Here is a 6618-nt window from a genome sequence, read left to right as displayed (position 1 = left end):
GCGGGGGGCAAGGACACCAGTGGCAGAAGCCCCAGAGAATACTGATAGGTGTGAGCTCTCCTGAAGGTTGTCATTTTGGCATCAAGACCTGGCCCGACTCAGGTTCCAGTGCTGGAAGATCTCAGGCTAAACAACCAACAGGATAGGAACACAGCCCCACCCATCAGCAGACAGGGTGCCTAAAGCCACACTGAGCTCACAGCTACCTATAAACACATCCCTTAACACAGCTCTGCCCACCAGAGGGACGAGACCCACCAGTGGGCAGGCAGCAGTCCCTCCCACCAGGAAGCCTGCACAAGCCCCTAGACCAACCTCACCCACCAAAGGGCAGACACCAGAAGCAAGAGGAACTATGATCCTCCAGCCAGCGGAAAGGAGACCACAAACAAAGAAACTCAGACAAAATGAGATGACAGAGAAATATATTCCAGACGAAGGAACAAGATAAAAACTCACAAGAACAACTAAATGAGGTGGAGACAGGCAACCTACCTGAAAAATAATTTACAGTAATGATAGTAAAGATGATCCAAGATCTTGGAAAAAGAATGGAGGCACAGACTGAGAAATTACAAGCAGTGTTTATCAAAGAGCTAGAAGATTTAAAGAACAAACAGAGATGAACAATACAATCAAAAATACACTAGAAGGAGTCAATAGCAGAGTAACCGAGGCAGGAAATAAGTGAGCTGAAAGACAGAATGGTGTAAATCATTTCCACAGAAAAGAATAAGGAAAAAAGAATGAAAAGAAACGAGGACAGTCTCAGAGACCTTCAGGACAACATTAAACACACCAACATTTGCATTATAGGGGTCCCAGAAAAGAGAGAGAGGGGGCCTGAGAAAATATTTGAAGAGATTAGAGTCGAAAACTTCCCTAACGTAAGAAAGGAATCACTCACTCAAGTCCCAGGAAGTGCAGAGAGTTCCACACAAGATAAACCCAAGGAGGAACACGCCAAGGCACATATTAATCAAATTGACAAAAATTAAAGACAAAGAAAAAATATTAAAAGCAACAACGGAAAAGCAACAAATAACATACAAGGGAACCCCCATAAGGTTATCAGCTGATTTTTCAGCAGAAACTCTACAAGCCAGAAGGGAGTGGCAGGACATACTGAAAGTGATGAAGGAGAAAAACCTGCAACCAAGATTACTCTACCCAGCAAGGATCTCATTCAGATTCGATGGAGAATCAAAAGTTTTACAGACAAGCAAAAGCTAAGAGCATTCAGCACCACCAAACCAGCATTACAACAAATACTAAAGGAACTTCTCTAGGTGGAAAATAAAAAGCCACAACTAGAGTCAAGAATATTATGAATGAGAAAGCTCACCAGTAAAGACGAACATGAAGTAAAGGTATGAAATCATCCACACACAAATATAGCTTCAAAACCAGCAATCGTGAGGAGAGTACCAATGCAGGATATTGGAAATGCGTTTGAAATGAAGAGATCAGCAACCTGAAACAATCTTGTTTATATATAGACTGCTATATCAAAACCTCAAGGGAACCACAAACCAAAAATCTATGTTAAATACACACACAAAAAAGAAAAAGCAACCTAAACACATCACTAAAGATAGACACCAAATCACAAAAAAAGAGGAAGGGAAGAAAAAGACTTCCAAAACAATTATCAAAATGGCAATAAGAACCTTCATATCGATAATTATCTTTAATGTAAATGAGATTAAATGCTCCAACCAAAAGACACAGACTGGCTGAATAGATACAAAAACAAACCCATATATATGCTGTCTATAAGAGACCCACTTCAGATCTAGGGACACATACAGACTGAAAGTGAGGGGATGGAAACAAGGTGTCTACGCAAATGTAAATCAAAAGAAAGCTGGAGTGGCAATACTCATTATCAGACAAAATAGACTTTAAAATAAAGAATGTTGCAACAGACAAAAAAGAACAGTATATAAAGATCCTGGGATCAAGCCAAGAACAAGCTATGACAATTGTAAATACATATGCACCCAACATAGGAGCACCTCAATATATAAGGCAAATGCTAACAAGCCATAAAAGGAGAAATCAACAGTAACACAATAATAGTGGGTGACTTTAACACCCCACTTTCATCAATGGACAGGTCATCCAGACAGAAAATCAATAAGGAAACACAGGCCTTAAAAGATACATTAGACCGAATGGACTTAATTTATATTTATAGAACATTCCAACCAAAAACAGCAGAATCCACTTTCTTCTCAAGAGCACATGGAACATTCTCCAAGTCAGATTACATCGTGGGCCACAAATCAAGCCTCAATAAATTTAAGAAAATTGAAATCATATCAAGCATCTTTTCTGACCACAATGCTATGAGATCAGAAGTCAACTACAGGAAAAAAGCTGTAAGAAACACAAACACATGGAGGCTACACAATATGTTACTAAACAGTCAGTGGATCACTGAAGAAATCAAAGAGGATATCACAAAATACCTAGAGAAAAATGACAACGAAAACACAACGATCCAAAACCTATGGGACACAGGAAAAGCAGTTCTAAGAGGGAAGTTTATAGCAATACAATCTTACCTCAGGAAACAAGAGAAACTTCAAATAAACAACCTAACCTTATACCTAAGGTAACTAGAGAAAGAGGAACAAGCAAAACCCAAAGTTTTGAAAGGAAAGAAATCATAAAGATCAGAGCAGAAACAAATGAAATAAAGATGAAGAGAACAATAGCAAAGATCAATGAAACTAAAAGCTGGTTCTTTGAGAAGATAAACAAAATAGATAAACCTTCAGCCAGACTCATCAAGAAAAAAAGGGAGAGGACTCAAATCAATAAAGTTAGAAATGAAAAAGGAGAAGTTACAACTGACACCACAGAAACACAAAACATCGTAAGAGACTACTGCAAACAACTATATGCCAATAAAATGGACAAGTTAGAAGAAATGGACAATTTCTTAGAAAGACTGAACCAGGAAGAATACATGAACAGACCAATCGTAATACTGAAACTGAAACTGTGATTAAAAACTCCCCCCAGGGCTTCCCTGGTGGCGCAGTGGTTGAGAGTCCGCCTGCCGATGCAGGGGACACGGGTTCGTGCCCCGGTCCGGGAAGATCCCACATGCCGCAGAGCGGCTGCACCCGTGAGCCATGGCCGCTGAGCCTGCGCGTCCGGAGCCTGTGCTCTGCAACGGGAGAGGCCACAACAGTGAGGCGCCCGCGTACCGCAAAGAAAAAATACTCCCCCCCAAAAAAAACTCCCAAGAGGGACTTCCCTGCTGGCTCAGTGGTTAAGAATCTGCCTGCCAATGCAGGGGACACAGGTTTGAGCCCTGGTCCGGGAAAATCTCACATGCTGCGGAACAGCTGAGCCTGCACTCTAGAGCCCACAAGCCGCAACTACTGAGCCCACGGGCTGCAACTACTGAAGCCCACGTGCCTAGAGCCCATGCTCCACAACAACAGAAGCCACCACAATGAGAAGCCCACACACCACAATGAAGAGTAGTCCCCACTCGCCGCAACTATAGAAAGCCCGCGCACAGCAATGAAAACCCAACACAGCCCAAAATTAATTAATTAATTAATTAAAAATAAAAACTCCCAACAAACAAAAGTCCAGGACCAGATGGCTTCACAGGTGAATTCTCTCAAACATTTAGAGAAGGGTTAACACCTATCCTTCTGAAACCCTTTCAAAAACCGCAGAGGAAGAACCACCTCTGAACTCATTCTATGAGGCCACCATCACCCTGATACCACAACAAAAGATACCACAAAAAAAGAAAAGTACAGGCCAATATCACTGATGAACACAGACATAAAAACACTGACCAAAATATTAGCAAACCGAATCCAACAATACATTAAAAGGATCATACACCAAGATCAAGTGGGATTTATCCCAGGGATGCAAGGATTCTTCCATATCCACAAATCAATCAGTGTGATACACCACATTAACAAACTGAGGAATAAAAACCATATGGTCATCTCAATAGATGCAGGAAAAGCTTTTGACAAAATTCAACACCCATTTATGAAAAAACTCTCCAGAAAGTGAGCACAGAGGGAACCCTCCTCAACATAATAAAGACCGTATTTGACAAACCCAAAGCTAACACCATTCTCAACGATGAAAAGCTGAAAGCATTCCCTCTAAGATCAGGAACAAGGCAAGGATGTCCATTGTCACCACTTCTATTCAACACAGTTTTGGAAGTCCTAGCCATGGCAATCGGAGAAGAAATAAAAAGAATCCAAACTGGAGAACACGTAAAGCAGTCACTGTTTGCAGATGACATGATACTACACATAGAAAATCTAAAGATGCTACCAGAAAACCACTAGAGCTCATCAATGATTTCAGTAAAGTTTCAGGATACAAAATTAAAACACAGAACTCTGTTGCATCTTCCTATACACTAACAATGAAAGATCAGAAGGACAAATTAAGGAAACAATCCCATCTACCATCGCATCAAAAAGAATAAAATACCTAGGAATAAACCTACCTAAGGAGACAAAAGACCTGCACTCTGAAAACTATAAAACGCTGGTGAAAGAAATCGAAGATGACACAAACATACGGAAAGATACACCATGTTCTTGGATTGGTAGAATCAATATTGTCAAAATTACTATACTACCCAAGGCGATCTACAGATTCAATGCAATCCCTATCAAATTACAATGGTATTTTCCACAGAACTAGAATGAAAAAATTTTTTAATTTATATGGAGACACAAAAAACTCCAAATAGCTAAAACAATCTTGAGAAAGAAAAACGGAGCTGGAGGAATCAGGCTCCCTGACTTCAGACTATACTACAAATCTACAGTCATCAGAATAGTATGGTAGTGGCAAAAAACAGAAATATATTAGGTCAATGGAACAGGATAGAAAGCCCAGGAATAAATCCACGCATGTATGGTCAATTAATCTACGACGAAGGAGACAAGAATATACAATGGAGAAAAGACGGTCTCTTCAATAAGTGGTGCTGGGAAAACTGGACAGCTACATGTAAAAGAATGAAATTAGAACACTCCCTGACACCATACACAAAAATAAACTCAAAATGGATCAAAGACCTAAATGTAAGGTCAGACACTATAAAAATATAAAACTCTTAGAGGAAAACATACGCAGAACACTCTTTGACATAAATCGCAGCAACATCTTTTTTGACCCACCTCCTAGAATAATGAAAATGATAACAAAAATAAACAAATGGGGCCTAATTACACTTAAAAGCAAAGGAAACCATAAATAAAATGAAAAGACAACCCACAGAATGAGCTGAAAATATGTGCAAATGAAGCAACCGACAAGGGATTAATCTCCAAAATATACAGACAGCTCATCTTGCTCCAAGTCAAAAAATACACAAATAACCCAATCAAGAAATGGGCAGAAGATCTAAGTAGACATTTCTCCAAAGAAGACATACAGATGGCCAAAAGCACATGAAAAGATGCTCAACATCACTAATTATTAGAGAAATGCAAATCAACACTACAATGAGGTATCACCTCACACCGATCAGAATGGCCATCATCAAAAAGTCTACAAACAATAAATGCTGGAGAGGATGTGGAGAAAAGGGAACCCTCCTATACTATTGGTGGGAATGTAAATTGGTACAACAACTATGGAGAACAGTATGGAGGTTCCTTAAAAAACTAAAAGCAGAACTACCATATGATCCAGCAATCCCATTCCTGGGCATATACGCAGAGAAAACCATAATCCGAAAAGATACATGCACCCCAATGTTCACTGCAGCACTATTTTACAAGCCAAGACATGGAAGCAACCTATATGTCCATTGACAGAGGAATGAATAAAGAAGATGTGGTACATATATACAATGGAATATTATTCAGCCATAAAAAAGAATGAAATCATGCCATTTGCAGCAACATGGATAGACCTAGAGATTATCATGCTAAGTGAAGTAATTCAGACAGAGAAAGACAAATATCATATGATATCACTCATATGTGGAATCTCATTTATTAAAAATGATACAAATGAACTTATTTATTATAAAACAGAAACAGACTTACAGGTATCAAAAATAAACTTATGACTACCAAAGGGGAAACTTGGTGGGGAGATACAAATCAGGAGCTTGGGATGAACATATACACACTACTATATGTAAGCTGGATAACCAACAAGGACCTACTGTATAGCACAGGGAACTCTACTCAGTATTCTGTGATAACCTATATGAGAAAAGAATCTAAAAAATGAATAAATGTATGTGTAACTGAATCACTTTGCTGTACATCTGAAACTAACACAACATTGTAAATCAACTATACTCCAATAAAATTAAAATTAAAAAAAAGTTAAAATGCCTTTTTTCTAAAAAAGTACTTTGAAACTTTATAAGCAGTCACTGGTTAAGTACCTTTAAGTGTTTGAATGATATTGAAAAGTGATCACTTTATCATCATCTCCCATTTACCTGCCAGTTACCTGTTCAATGGCATCACTATGTATAGGAATGGGAAAGAAAGAAATTAAGCCAAGTGGTAACAAACAGAGGAGAAACAAGTTAGACCTTAAGTATATACAACTTTGTTACACTGAACTTTTTTTTTTTTTTTT

This window comes from Lipotes vexillifer, unplaced genomic scaffold, assembly GCF_000442215.2.
Source record: "Lipotes vexillifer unplaced genomic scaffold, Lipotes_vexillifer_v1.1 scaffold1762, whole genome shotgun sequence".
In the NCBI taxonomy this organism is placed as follows: Eukaryota; Metazoa; Chordata; class Mammalia; order Artiodactyla; family Lipotidae; genus Lipotes; species Lipotes vexillifer.
The sequence above is the reverse complement of the archived record's forward strand: the minus strand, read 5'-3'. Positions refer to the sequence as shown.